The 19,322-nt window shown below is 38.6% G+C and overlaps 1 protein-coding gene across 3 annotated transcripts in view; it reads left to right on the plus strand.

Annotated features, from left to right (window-relative positions):
- LOC104147781 (prolactin receptor) overlaps positions 1-19,322 on the plus strand; it is a 148,394-nt gene that overhangs the window by 75,468 nt on the left and 53,604 nt on the right. For 2 of the 3 annotated variants that reach the window (XM_068929083.1, XM_009680619.2), the window contains one exon: positions 16,313-16,403. The gene's annotated coding sequence lies outside the window, so the exon portion shown is untranslated. Of the gene's footprint in view, positions 1-3,278; positions 3,337-16,312; positions 16,404-19,322 lie in introns of all 3 variants that reach the window. The other variant, XM_068929082.1, reaches the window with a different exon arrangement.

The following is a 19,322-nucleotide window of genomic DNA, read 5'->3' on the forward strand; positions in this document are numbered from 1 at the left end:
CACCATCCAATCCCTGCCCATCCAAAGATCAGTCATGTGAAGCTGAGCAAGAGGCCCCTTCATTCACCTTCAGACCAACCAGATCACCGCACAGTAATACTGTGCTACAAGATACAGGCAAAACCAAATACTAACCAATACTAAAACCAAAAGCCATGACAAAAAATCACCTCCACAGGAACATGCGTGTAGGGACACTAAGAAAAATTGCCAAAGGGACTTCCTAAAAAGACCACGTATGTTGGATAAGAGATGGCTTGGATTTTTGAAGCAGAAGACTGAGGTGAGTTTCAGATGGAGAGGTTGTGGGGCTACCTTTGCCTACAGCTGTGAGTAGACTTACAGCTGCATGTAATACCACTGCAGGGTACGGGTTTGTGCTGTATGTGTTTCCTTGTCCTTATATCAACATGGATTTTACAGCACATTTTTAAAATATAATCCTGGCTGATTAGATAGAAGACAGCATTGTTCTGTGAACTGTTGTCACTCCTATTTGGGACCACAGTGTTCGAAGAAAAGTTAAACACTTACAAGAAAGAACAACAGCTTTGAAAGAAAATGAACAGTAAAGATGCCAGACAGGTCACCATCACCCCACTACCCAATTAATAAAGTTTCATTGAGCATAACTTAAGTTGATTATTTGATGGTTCTTTTTCTATGTGTAGTAATGGCAGCATGTTACTACACATCTACACTGCATCATCTCTTAAAAGGCATCTACTGTGCTTCTGGGGAAGTGGGAAGCTTTGAGGGTGTAAATCTCCTTTTTGAAACAGCCTAAAGGAGAACTGTGATCTGAGCAGAACCAGGTGACCACATGGCTTGCAAATTCCAGCATAGGTAAGGCAGTGACAAAGTACTTTAAAAGGGGCCAAGTGATTGTGGCAGAGGTGGATGCTCAGTGATAGGCAGATTTGGTGGAACGCATACATTTTCTAAACACAATAACAGTGTTAAGCACATGTGAGTGGTGATGGGCATTTTACCATATATGCCTGGGGGTTGTGAATCTAAAAAGCAGAATGTGTTCTGAAATACCTAAGGCTTTTTAACCATTTTGCTGCCTCCGAAGTTACAGACAGACCAGAGAATGGAATTTTTAATCCAACCTTTAGATAATCTGTTAAAGCAGTATAATTTTCACCACTTTGTTACTAATAATGAAGCCGCCTCTAACGTAGATTACTTTAACAGGGTGCTAAAAACAAGATGTGGGGACATTTTACATCACACAGCACCGTTTGCTGCACTGATGTGTTACTGGAGCTGTTATCACAGCTTCCACAGAACTGTCAGAGCCAGACGTGTGGATGCGAGACCTTCAGGTTCTGCAATGGTTTGGATAACTGTTTCTGGGAATTGTGTAAAATTAGAGAAAATACATCTTTACTCAGAAAAGGAGACCATGTGAGGCTATCTAGAACAAAAGAGAGGTGTGAGAAAGGTTATGAGCAGGTGATCACAGATGAAATTTTTGTAGTAGTTAAAACTGTGGGAAGGGGGTCACATACCCTTGTACTGCTTAATAAAGTACAGTCACCAAGCTATCGAGGGGATGTTTTACTCTAAGGAACTTCAGAAAGGGAACCCTGATGAAGACAGAGTCTACAAAATTGAAAAGATCCTATTAGTAAAAATAGGAGGAAGAAAGAAACAGCTGTTGGTGAAGTGGCGTGGCTGGCCCTAGAAATTTAATAGCTGAATAAAAGCCTCCCCAGTCCACCATGTTTAGCAGTTGAAGCCAGTGGATGAGGAAGAAGGCTGGCAAATTGCATTTTTTCCATCATGCTCACCAACAATGCCTGCACCAAGTTTCTCTAAAGAACCAGCAGTTTGAACTTTACCAAACAGCTATTGATGCCCCTGGGAGCTGTCAGGCAAGTGGGGTTGGGATGTGGCTTGCAGAAATACAGTGCCCACACAGTTTGAATAGCATTAATAGTGCTGGAAATAGTGCTACTGGGTAAGACATGGCATTATTCTTTGTGGCGAGTCTATTATCCCTCCATATCCATATTACTGGAGAATGTAAACACTTAGTAGCTCATGCAACAGAGCTTTAACTGTTACTTTCCTGCAATTAGGAAAACAAAGCTTAAAACAGATGAAAATCCTGACACTTTTTGTACAGCTGGGGAGCTAGCAAATGTTTTGGGAGCTTCTTCTGGGGTTGCCAGTAAAAATTTCCCTTTTCAGCTGACATCACTGGAGAGTTTTTCTTGATCTACCTGTAAACAGATCTTGCAGAGCACCAACTGGTTGGAGACGTTTGGTCCCATCATCATGCTGTGTTTTGTCCATAGTAATAGCAATGAGATCATTACAGAATAAGCTGCGGTATGTGCCAGTAAACCAACATCACACTAATACAGTCTGCAATGAAGACTGCACATCTTATTTCACTTTGGTAAGGTGACTGAAGTTGCATCTGCAGCCCTGAAAGGCTCTGATACTTTAAGAACACATGTATGGGGCTGGAGTAGGAAGTATATTCCACAGCTTCTTTTCAAAAGCTGTATCACTTTTCTGAAGGAGTTTGGAAATTATTAAGCTTCACGTTAAAAGTACTGCTGAAAACATTGCCAAAGATGTGATCAGATGCATCTCCCAGGCTGTTCTGGCCAACTTGCAAACAGTGACAAAGCAGGAGGTCTCGTATTCAGAGAGAGAGCTTTAAAAAAGAGACAAGACACAACCCTGAAGGGCAGGCCCTCTTCAAACCCTTAAAAGGGAAAGGATGGGTAGTGCCAGGCTGCATTCCGGCCACTACAAAAAGAACAAAAAGAATAATGAGTCATACTGAACAGTGGAAAAGAAACAAAAAGTGTGGAGAAAGAGAGCCCATTTTACCACTGGGAAAAGAGAGAAATTTTAATAGGAGTAGGTTTTGTTCACAGCTGCTTCGAAGAATGTACTAAACCCAAGCTGGATTTGTTTGAAGTGGCCCCAGAGCATACCAGCATCAAGAAGAGCCTGTTCGCTGAGACACCCTTACTTTCAGCTATGACAGAGTCTGCACCTTTGGACTTTTTCACAGGTAGGAATGGAGAAGATTGCATAGGTCTGAACAACAACACTCTGCTATATCTTTGCAGCAAAACTGTAAAAGAAAATAGTTGGTCTGGTGAATTAGCAGTTGACATCTATTTTCATCCAGTTGGATATTACCCTGGGAGACATCCTCCTCCTGAGTTTGTGGGAGCATAGTCTGTTCTGTAGGTAGTGAGATGACCTGGAAGTTACCTCCAGGAGTTCATCTTCTGTCCTAACAGGAGACACGCACTGCTGCATCAGGTTCAGAAAAACCATTTACATTAGAGGGGCCTTTTGGTAAGTGTAACCCACTGCCTTTGTAACACTGCAAAATTTGGTTTTGTTTCAGAAGTCCCAACCCAATCATCATTTGTCCAATGCATATGGTCTTCTTAGGAAGTCTCTTTGGGGGTTTTTCTTAGTGTCCGTACACATGTTCCTGTGGAGTTGACTTTTTTTCCTGGCTTTCAGCTTTAGTAGGCAATGTTGCCTGTATCTTGTAGCACAGCACCAAAAAAGACTGCCTCAGTATTACTGTATGGTGATCTGACTGGTTTGAAGATGGCTGAGAAGCCTCTTGGTTAGACTCGCAAGATTAGCCCCGTGTCCCACGGACATGTTTGAGTTTCCTCATACCCATTTCCCACTCTCTGGTGCACTTCCACCCCCTTTTAGGCCCCATCCCAAACATGTTAGTAATTATTCAGCAATATTGTTAACTGGTGGCCCCAAGATTCTATTTTCTTTTTATTTAATTTTTCTTTCTATTCCTATTCACACATTGTTAATTTTAGTACCTCTTACTAAGCTTTTTATACATAAAGTGTTATAAATATATACTCATATAGGTATATATAAAGAAGTGTATCTAGATTTGTATAAAAATATATATTTATACATATTTGTACACTGCTATATATAGAGATATTTACATAGCCGTATGTCATATATATCATGAGTATATAATATATATTATATATACATATATATCTACATATATATATATATATAAATTGTGTTCCCTTCTCGGGCAAAGGGAGAACTTTCTGGTCTTGATATACGTCTGGGTTGAACAAGGAGCTGTGGCTTCAGCTGTCAGCCAGTCACAGGAAGACCTGAGATGACATGGGGTATGGCTATATCAAAATGGCAGCTTGGCATGGGCAGAGGAGGACTTCCCAGTCCTGAGGGACTTGACCTAATTACAGCGTAAACCAGCCATTTGACTGGAAAATGGGAGGTGCTTTTGGGGCAAATGGCTCATGAGGCTGTGGGCTGGACTTTCAGCAGAAGTGAGGGTGTGTGGCACTTGCCATGTCTTACTTTGTATGAACGTTGTCCTTCAATTACCAGCAGGAAAGGGAGAGGTGCATGCTTGTTTGACAAGCAAGGGAAGCGGGCATTTACTGCCACTTTGTATGAACAGGGGTGGGTTCTCCGTTAGAGAAGTGTGCAGTGGAAACAGTCTTGAAGCCAGCGTCTGGCTCAGTGACTACCTAATTTGGGCTGAATGACTGACCCTTTTCAGAATCTAAGAGAGAAGGGGAATTAGGAGAGAGAATCTTTCCTTTAGACAATAGACTACTCAGTCAGCAATTTCTGCAGTCTGTTTGCAATTAGCGCCTCTCTGGTTTGAATTTTTAACTGTTGGATCTGTTTAGTCACAAGAAGAAAAAATTTTATAGCAAAAGTAATTTAGTTATAACAGATTTAATTTAGGGGCAAAAGAGTGAACAATAATAATATGATGATTGTTCTTAATGCATCACCCATTCCGAAGCAATTAAAACTTGAGAGACCTCTACCCTTTTGTAGGTTGATCACTTAGGAGAAAACAAAGAGATGAGGAACAGCCAGCATAGATTCCTGAAGGAGAAAAACAAACCTTTCAAAGCAATCCCGTTTCCTTCTAACGCAGGACAACAAGTCTTGAGGACAGAAGAGAAGCAGTGATGTCATACAGCTTCACTGTGGTGAGGCTTTCAATTTAGTTTCATGAAATTCTCATAAGTTAGCTAGAAAAACAGTATAAATTAAACTACTGTACATTGGATGCACATGTCATTGGAAAACGATATACAAGCGGTTATCAGTGGGTCACTGTCAGGACGAAAGGACAATCTGAAACAAACTGCAGAGGGCTAGCTCCTTGGTATAGCAACTGAACAGTATTTTCATTAGTGACTTGGGCAATGGCATGCTATATGTATTTATCAGACAACACCAAAGTGAGAGAGACTTGTAGTTTGCCGTAGAACAGGAACAGAACGTAAAATAATTTTGATAGGCTATATTGTTATTCAATAGAGAGAAAGTTATTCACTAGAGACAAATGCAAGGTGCAGCGCTTAAAAAGGGATGCTCGGTCATGCAGATACAGGAAAGAGGGAACAATGAGCCAGGAAAATCTTTTGTATAAATAGGAGCTGTAGTGGTTCACAAGAGGAACAGGAGTCAATAGTGCCATCCTTCTGTGAAGAAAGTAAATACTATGCCAAGGATTTATAAACAGCAGTGTGATTTGTAGTGTACAAAGTAGTCCTTTTATTCTCCTCAATATTTTCAAGGCCTCAAATGAAATGCCATGTCATTTTGGGGCACTGTACTTCACAAACGATATACAAAGAATCTGTAGGAGAGTAATGAGTATTTGGAGGTCTGGAAAATGTGGCATATGAGAAAATGAATCAAGACTGATGAATCTAAAAAAGAGAAGCCAAGGAAGATATATTTGAAGTGTTTAAAGTAGTGTTCCTTAGTTCCTGCAAAGGGACAGAAATAGTCTGGTTTTTGTTGCTTGTAGACAGCAAAAGAAATAACTGCCTTAAGTTGCAGCAAGGAAGATACAGCTCAGATATTAAGAACATTATATTAGTAAAGGTAATAAAGCAGTAGCCTAGATTGCGTAAGGAGGTTATGAAATTCTGTAATTGGAAGTTTTTAAGAGCAGATTAAGCAAATTTTAGTCAGGAATGAAACGGGTATTGTTAATCCCTCCTTGGGGCACTTAGACGGTTGAGATGACCTCTTGAGACCTCTTCTAGTCTAGTTTTTTGAAAAACTTCCATGCATGCAGTTATTAGGATGTACATTCTTTGAAACAGGAACCATGTCTTCTGCATTTGTATAGGACATAGCAAAGCAACCAATGACTAAAGACTGTAGTCATTATAGTAACTGTACTATACTAATGATATCTAATCAGCATGCTATGTTTTGTAACGATGGAAAATAACTGTAAAACTGTGAGTCAGCGTGCTGTCAGTAAGAGCCGTGTTTCAGAATTGCATGGCATTATTCATATAAGGTTGGCTAATTTGAACTTTATTGGGAACTGTCTCAATGACTGGTGTAGGGAGTAATCATGTTTTGATATCAGCAGTCATAACTATAATTTATCTTTTTAACATAATTTTGTCAACATAGTCACAGCACCACTTTCACTATTTTAAAGGTTAAAAGCTCAATTGACATAGTAGACTTTATAGCACATTATATTTACACCTTCCATACATTAACTGCTCAGTCCTTACCCCTTCCAGATTGTGATTGTCATTTGTCCCTTCTAGTGAGGTGGTTTTGATTTTTGCACAAAAACAGTGAAATGACTTACCCTACATAACATTGCATGTGGTCAAAATGATACCAAGATTCTGTTAACCTGAACTTCATTCTAATGCCAGGTTAGATTAATTAATGCCTGAAAAAGCACTTAGTGAAATTGTTTCTCTTTTCCATGTTTTGGTAGAAGTCCTTTTCCAGGGTGGAGTACCCTGGAATAAGGTGAGAAAGTGGAATCTGTTTGTGGAATTATCTGCATTAACAGGTATGCAGCATTACAAGGCCAGAAGAGATCTTTTTTTACCAACAGCATCTGGGTGTTACAGTTTTTTGATGATAAACCTAGGGTAGCATCATTGAACTGATGGCCAAATCTGAAGTCAAGAATTGTTGTCAGTATCGTATTTGCAGAGGCCTTTGGAGTTTGTTTTCTTTTCTCCTGAAGCATTAAGTGAGAGTTACTCAGATCACACGATTAATGTAACATGTGCCATTGACTTCAGGAAGCTCTTGGATTTCTTACTTTTTTTCTACATTCATCACTAATTGCCATACAATCATAACAAGTGTAGAAGATAACAATAAAGTGCTGCTGTTCAGTCCCTCAATAAAGAGGAACGCCCTCAAATGCATGATGTCTTATATGCTGTGAAGTGTCTTGATTAAAATGAGGTTTTTTATATACTTTTAGATTGTTTAACTAGTAAGAAGGTATTGATAGTAACAGTCTAGCGTTTACATACCACTACCTGGTATTTATTTGCAACTATAGTCTGTAAGAGATGATACTCTGTAAAGTCTAATGAATGCTTTATCCTGAAGAACTTCAAAACCAACACTTTACGAACTGGACCAGTTTAGAGAAATCAGGCAGGAGATAGAAGTCAGCAGCAATTTACAGCACACAGTGATTTTACACAACACTTTGGGAAGAAAATGTGGAAGAGAGTCTTTCGTTAACTAAAATTGTAAGGGGAATTAATTGGTGAAGAATATATTTTCTTGAATTGGAATTTGAGCCTGACAGTGGGGATTAATACCCACTATTTTATAAAAAATAAAGTTGTTAGATCTCAAGGTAATTCTATATTACAGAATGCCAAACAGCAGAATATATTAGCCTCTGTGGAGGCTACATTAATTATATTAATGCAATGATGGTAATTTAAACGCCCAAACTAGCTTCTTGAGAACTAATTTGATTTTCCGTGGATGGCACTGATGCTGCTATGTAGACAGAAACTTTATTTTGTGTTTTAGATGCAAAGCAAGAAACTTGATTCTCACAACTGTAGTGTAAATCAGGAGTGTGCCTGTTGAGGTGAAGTGGTGCTTTCTGAGAATCAAGTCTTTAGAAAGACATAATCTCTTGATGCACTGCATAGCCTGACTCTGTAAAGAGTATGAGTGCTAGGGCAGCTGTTGAATGGTGTGTTCTAATATATGTTTTTCCAAACAATTTCTGAACTCAGTTGCACATGATTTTCTTAAAAAAACTATATAGTCAGTTTTAAAAATGATTGTATACATATTATAAAAATAAGTTGACTTTAAACTGTTTTCTTAGAGTGTGTACATGTTTCTTTGTCTGTCTCCAGCATTATTATCTATGTTCTTTCAGTATTACAGTCCCTCTTTCTAACCTCTTGATACATAATGAAACATATAAATTCATGGCAGATATGAAGAAGTATTGGCCTAAAATGCTGGAAATCTTGATATGCTGAAACAGAAACATTCTGTGGGAATATAAAAAAAAGGTACTCCAAGTTTGCATTTGGAATGGAAATGTTTTTTATTATGATTTTTAACCAGAAATTCTAGTTAAAGTAGTTGAGAATCTAGGGCATTCCCATGGGCTTTTAGAGAATCAGCTCCAGGTCCTTGCTTTCTTTGAACTTGGGTAGAGCGTTTAACTGTAGTATTTTACAGCACAGTTGATTACCTACTAGGAGAAAAGTATTAGGATATCATTTTTTTCAGTTGAAAGAATCCTGAATAGCTACAAACATGTTTCCAGCCAAGTAGTTACCTGAGATTAATTCTTAATACTTTTGAGAAATGAAACCGTTGAATTTCTTTTGTGAGTATTCCCACTCTGCATAAATAATGAAGTATTAACTGGAGCAGGGATCCTCGCCGTCCACCATCCTACACTAATGGTTTTGCTGCTGAATTATGTTTTGTCTTTTGCTGTCTGGTTCAATTCATACTTAATAACTACAGAAAGAGGAATAGTTCCTACAGGTGGAGATGCGATACAGAAATTTAGACTTGTCCATAACTCAGTAATAATAGCACTGGTTGGGATATGAGAGCTTATCAGAGGGTTTCTGGTCTTTTTAAGGGCTGGACCTTATTTAATCATGCATGCTCTTGATACAGGTTCCTATAAAAAGAGTTGAAGAATGGATACAGTTAACATGTCTGACACATATCTGACATGATTTGTGCAGGCACACTCTGTGGCAGGCAGGATGGAGCTTTCAGGAGAAAGATTTCGCTAGGCTGGAGATTTCACTAGGCTGGTGAAGGATGTTTTGTCCTCTGCTGTTGTATTGTAGAAAACATGGTATGTGATGGACTGTGTACATCAAGAGACAGGATAGATGCCTGTGTAAAGCTGCTAGACATGAGATATGCTAGTGATGGGGCCTAGAAATGAATTAAAATTATGTGGAATATTATGGAAGTAGAGCAAGCACTATAGTGAACTGTTGGGAAGGGCAGAGAAGAAACAGGAAAAGTGGAATACACCCATGCTAAGAGCCATACATTCCTTTTCCTGGTTGTTTATGTTTTTTAAAAATTGCCCTTTTTTTTAAATTGCAAGTGGGGTTTAGGAATTGCTGCATAAGAAAGCAATCCAGAAAGCCTAAGACACAGAAGTGGGCCTGGCTGGGAGATATTATGTCTGATGGAAAAAGGGCAATGTAAGTTTTGGAGTATGGAAGCTAAAAGGCCTCCCAGGAGAGATTTTTAGAGATTCTAGGAAAAGAGTGCTAATGCATAGTGATGAATGTTTTCCTTTTTCTTTCTGCTGTAGAAAGGATAGTACACAAGGATTGAATCAGGGTTGTTGAAGGAAATCGAGGGAGAAATGTTGCAGGGCTGTGCCCAAACGTGGACATGGTATTCCATGGAGCCATTCAAATCTTCATATAGATAAAGGAAGGTGTCACCAGAACATAATGAAATAACTAACAAAAAGATGGAGACAACTTTTGCACCAAAGTCAGGAGCTCTGTATTTGGGCACTTACTTATTGTAGCAGGGAAGACTCACATTCAAGTAGTAGAAGGTCTTGTGCCTGGATTTTCTATAATCTACTCCACAGTTGTGCTGTTTGGGTATTAGGGAAAATGTGTCTTTTTAACATGAAAACTTTTAAAGATCTTTGGGTTTTTTTCTCCTGATGAACAGAAATTGTGAGTGTGTGAGCAGAGGGAGGAGGAATAGGAGACTTTTTTCTGCCCAGGCTTACTGCTAGCGTGTGTTCTTTTTGTTCTTATGACGTAGTGTTCGTTCTTTTAAAAATGCAAGGTGTACATGGAATTGAGGAAGACATTTTGACTTCGGTGTTGGAGGTATTGAGACTGTTGAGACTTGCAGGCATGAGCAGACACACAGCCTAGCGCTGGACATTCTGTTAAAGATACTAGAAGGAGTAAAACTGCTCTGCTGAGAAGGCTGGGTTAGTACTTCAGGTGAAGCGCTGGGCTAATACAGCTGGAGTGTTTCTGGTGTCTGTTTCAAGCCACACCCCTCTGTAGAAAGGACAAAGACTCCCACTTCTCTACATCTAAGTATAGTTTACTTTCAGTGTTAAACCTCTGTCAGAACTTAGGTTTGAGTTCCATTTCCCAGGATCCCAAAAGCGAACCCTGAGCGCTGCAGAGCCGAAGTCTTGAAACCTGTTGGTCATTTGCAGTCCACAAAACTGGCAGGTCTCTGTGCAATGAAAATGTAGCCTGTTAATTGTCACTGCTGAGCAGATCCTGGAAACAAAGGAGTGGTGAACATCCTGTTGCTGTTCCCCAGCACCAGTAACAGTTAATAAGCAAGTTCAGACCAGAGCTCAGGAATGCTCCAGAAGGAGGAAGAGGTATTTTTCTCCTCTCTTTTTCTGTTCCTGCAGTACTAGGTTAGCTGAGTAGCAGCAACCCGCTTGAACTGGGTTACGAGCCAGTGCCAGAAACTAGAAACAGTGGAGGACAGAATTACTCTGCAGTTAGGCAGAGATCTGAAATAGAAGGGCTGACTGTCTCCCTTCAGCTGAAAACTGCATTTTTTTGTGGATGCAAGAGTCTGAACTGAGTTGACTCTGAGTCAATGCCTAGTACTAGAGATTTAAGACCTAGTATGGTTAAAACCATAATGATTTTAGGATATGTGCCTCTAAGGCACCCACCACTTTCTTTGAAGGGTGTACCTCTTGATATTTGGTGTAAAGTAAGAAAGAATATTAACTTTGAATACGTGTCAACTGAAAGGTATTTCCATGATACATTTCCTTTCATGTCAAAGCTTAAGAAATTCCGCCCATAACCTCTTAGTCCTACCCCTGTGCTGCAGTTCATCATCACTCTGTTGTGCCAATACAACTATTTGTCTGGCTGTTTTGTAGACTAAATCCCTGAGGTAACTCAGGCTTTAAGAAAATTTGAAGGTAATTTTTTAATACAAACCGTTTCTGTGATGGCCTTATAGTCCCATAAGCAGCTGTATCAGCCCAACTGAATGGGCAGCAAATTGCAGCATGGAAAGGGCAAAAAGTGTAGATAAGAAAGCTTTTTAAGATAGCTATATTCAGGTACATCAGTGTGCTGTAGAATTATATCCCTAGGATTTGGAAGAGAGGTCAGTGTAGCCTACGCTCCTTGTATGAACTGCGTCTGAGCTGAGGACTGCGATTCCGCTAGCTAGGGAACAGGTTCAGGTTCTGAACGCTGATAAAGGATTGCGCGTGACACAAACTTGAAATGACAAATCACAGCTTTCTTTATACGTACTACACGTCCAAAGCTGGGTAGACAAAGTGTCTAGTGTATGGACTAGAGTTCCTTAAATGAGAGATGTTGTTCATTGGATCTGCAGGATTTTGTTCCTCCCTACCCCCACTACAAATTTTTCCCCCAAAGCTTAAGGCTTTCTTTTTCTGACTGTAGGCAGACTCATAGCCTCAGTTTAAGGGGTAATATCATGTTCGCAGATCTTTCACTTCTCAGATTTACGCTATCCCATTGGTCCTACTGCTACTTAATTGTAAGAAACATACCTGAGGAATGTTGGTGTTTGTGTCTATTTTACTTACTGGTGTCACGATGAATTGTAGGAGTAGCTGATTTTAATCCTCTCAGGAAAATCTCTTCTTGGCTCCCACAAACAATGAACTTCCAAGTTCACAGAGAGATGTGTGGTTCACAGCAGAGGGTGTTTTCTGTGATTCTGGAGTCAAGTACCTGAGGCACAGGTGACCCAGGCTTAGAAACTCTTCTTCAGTTGTGTGATTGGCTATTTTTAGGACTCTTACCTAGTTACTCAGTGAAAGATCAGATCATGTCGTCACAGTGGATTTGTAGCTTGAGTTGTCTACATTCAACAGGAATGAAGGAAATTTGTTAAAAGTAGTAAGCAACATCTGTGAGTACCTGAAAAATGCCCTTACTATATTTTCTCTCTTGTGTTCTGCTCTTCAGCTAATTGCTGTTAAAAGTCTGCTTATTAAGTTCAAAAGGTCAGGGATTACACTGGGCCAGCCTTGCTGGCCACGAAGGACAGCTAGAAACATTTTAATAATCCTTTGATATCAGTCAGTTAAAGTGCTAATTTTCATTGGCTTTTACGTTGCCACATTGGTGTTACCTTTTAGCTACATGCTCATACTTGAATCAAAACTTCACAGAAATTATTTTTAGTGCTTGCCTGAAGCAAGGGCACTTCAAACAGATGGGCCTTAAGTGTGATTGCATGAAGGTTTAAACCATCTCCTCCTTTTCCCTTGTTCTGTGACTGATGCTCATCTGATACATTCATGTAGCTAGGATAACAAAAAAAAAAGCAGCACAAAAAGAGCGCAGCTAGTGTTAGTTCCTTGTACTGTCTTATTGCGGGGTCAGGCAAGTACTAGAAGTGATGCTGGAGAGAAGGTAGGAATGTATGGGCAGGACTGCTAAAATTAGTCTAAACTATCATAGAAATATATCATATAAACTGACTTAACAGCTCAGCATCACCAAAAAAGACCAGAAAAAAACTACCCCCTAACACAGAATGTGAGCTTTTTAAATTGTTGCTATATTGAAAACTTTATTATTTATAAGTCAGTTGGGGTTGTTCTAATGATCTCTGGATATACAGAAATGTCTTTGGAGGACAGATGTCCTTTCCCCATACCCACTCCCTTTCCTTTTTTAGAGTTGGAGTAACTCTGCATGTTAAAATCCTATGCTCTGTTTTAGCTTATATATCATAACATGTCACAGTATTTTAGATATTTTTCTCTGCTTAATCCATATAAGGAATCAGCTAATATTTTAGTGAGTTTTATGAGAATAACTTCAGACTGGTATAACTGGAATGATTGCCTCTCCCTTGCCCAAAATGTGTGAAATCCTGTCTTTCTATAACCAGCAAACTCCATCCTGTTCTGCTGTCAGGATGAAATAAGCACCTATGTTGTTTAATCAGCCTCTTGAATATTCAGCAGCGAGTCTCCAATGACTGAAGACTGCCAGCTCTTTAAGTCCTATATAAACTGCCCCATGGGAAAAATTAAAAACCTTAAGTTAATGATTACTGCATTTGTTACCATTTATTCATATTTTAATTTCAGCCAAACAATTTTAATAAAGTTAATTAAACGTATTTGCTTTCTTTTGTTAATCCAGTTCATAGCCTGTTAGTGTGGGTGCTTGTGAGGGTTAAGCTGAAGCAAGAAACCTTTATGTAAATCATTGCCATACTAAAAAAACAGCTTAGTCAGGCTTGATACAATACTGGCTGATTAAAAACTATCATCTCCAGCCTCCTTGACTCTTTCTTCTGCTGCTTTACCCACAGGGAACATATTTAGCTTGGTGAGTGGCTTCTTTTCTGTCTGTCCTGAACCTCAGGTCCAGGACTCCTTGTCTGCAGAACGGGTTGTTGTTAATCAGGCAGTGCAGTCCTGCTTAGTGATGGAGTAGCTTAAGAGCTACCACTTGGCTACTGTCCTAGCCCAAAGGCCACGTAAGCATTTCCCAGTATTTGGGACGGGAATATAACAGTAATGTGCGTGTCAATGGAGTCTCTGGCCTGCCAAGTTCAGTGTTCCATGTGTGGTAGATGACGGGTGTGCCCCTCTCAGTCTTTTGTTCCCTGGCGCTCTTGTCCCCAGCTGTGCTGAAGAGAGTTACCTCCAGAAGTCAGTCATATTTTCTTTACAGAACCTTAATGCAAACATTCTGGAGCATTTTACAAAGCACATATCTGACTATATAAAACACAATTTGGTTTCAAAACTGAAACTAATGAAGTATGTAACTTTCCACTTGTGCTTGGGTACCCTTTCTTTCTTACCCATGTTAGTACAAATTACATTACTTCCACTGAAGTTGTCTTCTGTGCTGCCTAAAACAGACCCCTGAAGTTAAAAAGGCATAGGCAAGACTCCATGTTAGTTTTACAATCAAGCAAAGACTCTGTTTTTTATTTGGTAAGTTGGAGAATTCCACAGGCCAGGCACATGATACTGTAAAAACTACAACATGGCACCGAACAATGAGGATTGCAGGTGCGCGTAAAGTGCAGTTTGTTCAAAAGTCCAGTTAAAGCTGAACATAGAGATCCTCTGGAGACGTACCAAAATAATACTGATTTACAGGTATGCTTTCTGCTGGAAAACTATTAACTAATGTAATCTTCAGTTGATCTCTAAAACTTAAAAATAACCTGACCCCGTTGCAACTGACCAGAAGTCAGCAATGATGAATTTGGTTTGCTGACCTGTCAGAAGCATGCATTTGCAAACCAGTAGAACTATATTGTTCTTTAAAAAATATATCATGTTTTATCATGGTCACTCTTAAAGGCCAGCTATGAAGGCTGGGGTTATAGTATTAGCGCTTTAGAAAAACAAAATGAGAAGTCATTCTATCCCTGTTTGATTTTACAATTTTTCACCAAATATTTTTGCAAGAGAAAAACTTCCTTTCTTCTGTGCATAGATGTATTAATGGATTTTTTTAGAGGCAATGGGCTTATCACAAGCTTTACTTTTTTGAAGGGCCCAGTACTAGTGCAGTTCTGTCTTTTGCACGTTCTTGTGGTGTTTTTTTTTGTTTTAAATTTACGCTGATTGTTTCTGTATCACAATTAAATCCTGTGATCTGCTTGGATCCCACAGAAAATGACCTAGCAAGCAGAATGTGTTAGGTGTAGACGTAGTTCTGTTGAGTTCAGTGTGACAACACAGACAAGCAGAATTGTGTATTTTGGCAGAAGCAGGCTTTGCTGAATCAGAGTAGCTGAAATTTAGATTATATTAGTTGGTTCTGAGTTTAATTTGTTTAACCACAGCAAATCCAAAATGGCAAAGAGCTTCTAAAAACTGTTCTTGAGCTATAGGAACCAGTTTAAATCCTAAAACAAGATTTCTTTGTAACGGTTCTTGAAGGTATGAATTACATTAACGAAGTCATATTCAGGAAAATATCTTTTCTTTGAGAGACATCTTTGTTTTGTCTTCAGTTCTGTTACAGTTACTGTAAAAGCAGTAAGAAGTGCCTTAAACATGGAAAATGGATTCAAATACACAGTGAATCTCTAAAGATAATAGTGTTTCTTTAGAGGGGTTTCTAAAAGACCTCTGGAGAGAGCAATGCTACATATGCTTATGGTTGACTGTTTTCATTTTCAGTCATGAAAGAAATCATGTAATCGCTCCTGGATAAACTGGCCAAAGATTGTCATGGAGGTAAATAAGGAAGAGAAGGTGGTGGTCATATACAGCACTTCGGGTCACATGATAGCTAAGAGCCATTCAAACGGTGTGTTAAATATAGTTAGGTACAAAATGTTAGGTATCAAGTAGCAAGGACGAAGGTCGGTCTCGTAGAGTGGAGGCTGATACTAGTTCTGCAAAGTACTGAGGCTTTAGAATGGATGAGTAACTCAGTGTGCACTGTCAGTTTGATGCTGTAGGCTAACATGAGATCTCAACAAGGTTGCCTCCTCAGCAAGGTAATTTTGTATACAATTTCTGTGTACAGCATTACAAAACATATTCTCATATGTTTGCTATGTTTCTATGTTCTGTGAATGCTGAAAAAATAGAATGGGGCAGAGAAGAGCTGCAGATTTTGCGGGGAAGCTGAAGTCGATGTCTTAGTGTGAAGAGGATCAGGTGTTCGGTATATTTATTGAGAAAAAGGAGGTGACTTGATTCATTCTGAGGTAATTTTATAAGGAGAAAAAATTATTAAAGTAGCTATTAATCTGGGGAAGAAAGTCATAAGAACTGATCACTGGAGGCTAAAATTAGAAAACCTAAAATTAAAAATATGCTTTCAATTTTGGTCATGATTCCCCCTCCCCTCCCCCGCAAGAATTTATCAGGGATAATCTCTAAATAAAGACTTTATGATAGTCAAGGGCTATCCATAGAGAGATGCAAGGCATGAGTTGCATGAGTTGACAGTTGACACAGCATATCCTTTGTGTCAATTGACAGAGGAGAGGCCGCAACGCTGGACTTGAGCCAGGAGATCTGGAGCCAAAGAGGGTTTCTGAAGTCAATGGAGGCTGCTTGAGCACAGAGCCTGGTAAGACCACACTATTATTTCTGCCCTTTTTTCTGGATGATATATTTTATCTCAAATTATTTTGTTAAATGCATGAAATTTACTAGCTTCAGATGAGCAAACGGTACTAGATGTTCTAATCTTTCCTTTTGTCCTTAAACTCTGTGTTGGTGAATAACTGTGGAATTACTTAAATGATAAGAAGTAGGGTATATGGAGTCCTGGGCTAGAGTCCTGCTGTAAGATCTCATTAAAAACTTAACTTAAGCTGTGAGCAAGCTACTGTTGATGTAGAATTCACATTAGGCTGGGATGATAGAATATTTTTGTATCATGTTATTAGCAATAATGTAACTATAATCTTTGAATAATTTGAGTTTTAAATACAACATTACTCCAATAAAAGTAATTCCCAATGTTTTAAATCAAATAATGTACCTGACCCAGAGATACAGAATAAACAACATATGCGTTATAAAATACCCATCAAGTTTTGTGTTTTGGAAAGAGACCCGGAGTTGAAAGGAAAGAATTCAGAAGAAAACTTGCAAAAACTTTTCAGTCTTTGTTAAGAAGCAGATTTAGGATCAAATCCACTTAAAAAGAATATTTGCAAGTCAACTATAATTAATATAAAGAAACACCTCTGTGGCTTTGGAATGAATCTGTTATTCCACGATTTGTTTTTCCTTTCAGTAAGATAAAGTGCTACATCTATGTATGTTGTAATTTCTTTTGAAGTATATTCCATATACCTGGACAAGCAAACCCTGAAAGGGTTTCTGAAAATTTTGCATTTCTTTAGAAACTAGTATCACCAGGAAAAACAAAAAAAAAAAGTTACCTTTCAAAAGCAGTTATATGCTTTCAAAAGGGCTCTGTGTGTATGGTCTTTGCATCTATGTGTGTATGGTATTTTCTTTTTGATGTGAATGTGTATAACCGTTTTTATTGAGAACTTTATTCCTTGAATAAAAGGAACAGTCGTGATTTTAGAACTCGAAACTGTGTATGTGAGAAATTAAGATATTTCAGTAAAAATTAAAACAAAAATCTTTACTTCTAAAATTGCAGAGCATTTTTGAAGCAGCCGAAATGGCAAATTGACAAACATCTGGGCTAAAGCCAATTTTTGTAAAACAATACCAGAAAATAAGTTTAAAGATCTGTCTGAGAACCACAAGAACAAGGGCATTTTGGACACAGTAACAGAAAGCCAGGCTATGCTAATACAAAACATACAGCATATGGATCTGAGAACAGTGCCTCAAATTGCTAACACACAGCAACACGCAGGGTCAAATTTCAGCATTGCTGTTCATTTCATAAACTTGTATAGATTTACAGTAGATAACGTAACTTTTCTCCAGTATTGATTTGTGCCATTATAAATCATGTTGTATGTTTTGTTTTTTCAAGGTTTCACACAAGATTTCCTTTTAAAAATGATTTTGTTGAGTACCTAGGTCAGCTACTCAAGGTCAGGGATGGGGAAACTGAATAATCTGCATGACATAGCTTTGGGGAAGTGGTATAAGAAAGCAGACCATGTAATTATAAAGTCGGTTCATTCTGGGATATTATAGGATAACTGAAGAATGTTGTATATATAGTATCTATATTAAAGAGGAGGGTTAGGAGAAAGAGATGCACGCAGCTGTACACTAGTCAGAGTGATTTTAAAAGCATGCAGAACTTTAGAGCAGATTTTTAAGGAAACGACAATTAAATACAGAAATAAAGGGGGAGTAGAATGAAATCTTGAAGTAGATTTGGCTGGACTAATCTGATACCTGTCTACCTAAAAATGCAGTAAATCTCATCTAGCTTCAGTAAAACGTATGTTTTGATGACACATGGGAAACTGTTAGAAGGTGAGAATTAGTAAAGGATTTTTACTAATAAAGGACTTATCAGTAAAGTTTAAAGGACTTATTTTAATCACTTTGACACAAAAGGTAGAAATATGTTGATGAAATGTCCTGTTTATTGCAAAGTGCACTGTCACTATCAAGGTATTATACTGGAAGAACTAGGTGACCTTGAGAACTAGAGTAACATAAACAGGATGAAATTCAGTAGTACAAAATGCAAATTCGGATGGAACGGAATGCAAGGCCTGAGAGTGGACTAGTAACAAACATTACAGCCAGAAGTTCATTAGTTGGAAATGCAGACAAATGACTTTGGCAAGTACTATCTTAGGAGCTTTGAATTGCCTTAGCTGAATTATTTCAAGCAGAATTAGAGAAGCATTAATGATGTTATAGAAAGTTCTAGTGGACCCATGAAAATAATTTGTGTAATTCTAGTCATTCATATTCAGGAAAAATTAATTAAAACTGGAGCAGATGCAAAGAAAGGCCCTATTCTTCTTATCATTCTAGTAGGCCTTCTTACAAGAGGATACCTCGAAAATAATTTGTTAAATCTAGCAGAAAAAGACTGAGGAGGAGTATGGCTTCTGTCTGAAAGCGGTTATTGTATCTTTCTATAACATATCATACAGTGGAGGAAGAACGCAAAGGGAGGCTGTAACACTAAGGACAGAGAAAATGCAAAACTATTTGAACTATCTGAACCACAGGAACAAGTAGATGTAAAATAGAGAATAAATTTAAGTGGGAAGCTGGAAGAGGATTCTTCACCATTAAAGCAATCAAGGTCTGGATGACTTCCTAGTAAGAGCAGTGAACACCAAAGAAGTAGCTACTTTTAAAGTATGTCTTGGCTTGTTCATTAACAGGGTTATGCAGCATGATTATTTATACTAGCAGGTGGCTTGGATAAATCAGGATGTTTCTTCCAGGCTCTGCTCCTGATTGATGCCTCTCTGAGGATGGATCTCCAGAGAAGTCTGTGGCATTACTCTGACTGATCCCTGATAGACTACAGATCTACCTTAACTCAAAAATAATTTTTTGAAGACTGAACCATGAT

This window comes from Struthio camelus, chromosome Z, assembly GCF_040807025.1.
Source record: "Struthio camelus isolate bStrCam1 chromosome Z, bStrCam1.hap1, whole genome shotgun sequence".
Taxonomy (NCBI): domain Eukaryota; kingdom Metazoa; phylum Chordata; class Aves; order Struthioniformes; family Struthionidae; genus Struthio; species Struthio camelus.